Genomic DNA, 890 nt, shown 5'->3' with positions numbered 1-890 from the left:
ACGTAACGCCAAGAACGTGATGCCCATATCGATGGGGAAAAATATAAACGGTAGCACGCAACAAGCCATATTAAGATTTACGGACGTCAACACACACGTTGTTCCACCACAGGCATAAAATGCCAGTAACGCAGGGGCGAAACTGCGCTTGTTGTGTCAGAGGCGGCTGTTACAATGGACAAAACCACCCCCAAAACAGTACACAACTCCCAAGGTATGCACCGCGTGCGGTGGAGTGGACCAGCGATAGGTAAAACAACAATGTACCATTAAGAGGACAAGCAGTGCTGCCTCAACGGAGCCGCCCCTTTGCCACTAATTGGTTGAAGGAGCGGGGGCGTATTTTTCGCCACACACAACCAGTGAAAAAACGGCTGCAAAAATAACACTTGTTGGTCATAAAAGAAGCACAAGGCACATGCCACAACACCATCCGACAATTCCAGTAGTAATGAACAGAGCGACAAAAGAGGAAGGAAGCGAGAAGAAGATAATTCGGTACCGACTGTCCACAAGTGTCAATGGTTCCACAAGCAGCATGCCACGTATGGCTGGTTGACTAAGCATATAACCCGGAAACACCCTTAAAAGAAAACCGAAGTGACACAACAAGCGGAAATACAGGATGTGAGCAGCGAAGTTGAACATGAGAAAGGAAAAGAAGCATACAAATGTCTCTGCTTCCAAGAGGTCTATAAAAGCAAAACATGGCTTAACCAAACATAAGTGCATACCGGAGAAGAGTGAACGGGAACCAAGCACACCACTACAGGATGTACTTTGGGGGAAAGAAGAATGTAAGATATGCGGTAATGAGTACCGTCACAGCTGGATATTACGCCATATGAATGCGAAACACTCCGGGAATGATATCTCACCCATATTACAGC

This window comes from Trypanosoma equiperdum, assembly GCF_001457755.1.
Source record: "Trypanosoma equiperdum strain OVI genome assembly, contig: ctg_360, whole genome shotgun sequence".
Taxonomy (NCBI): domain Eukaryota; phylum Euglenozoa; class Kinetoplastea; order Trypanosomatida; family Trypanosomatidae; genus Trypanosoma; species Trypanosoma equiperdum.
Note: the sequence above shows the minus strand (reverse complement) of the source record.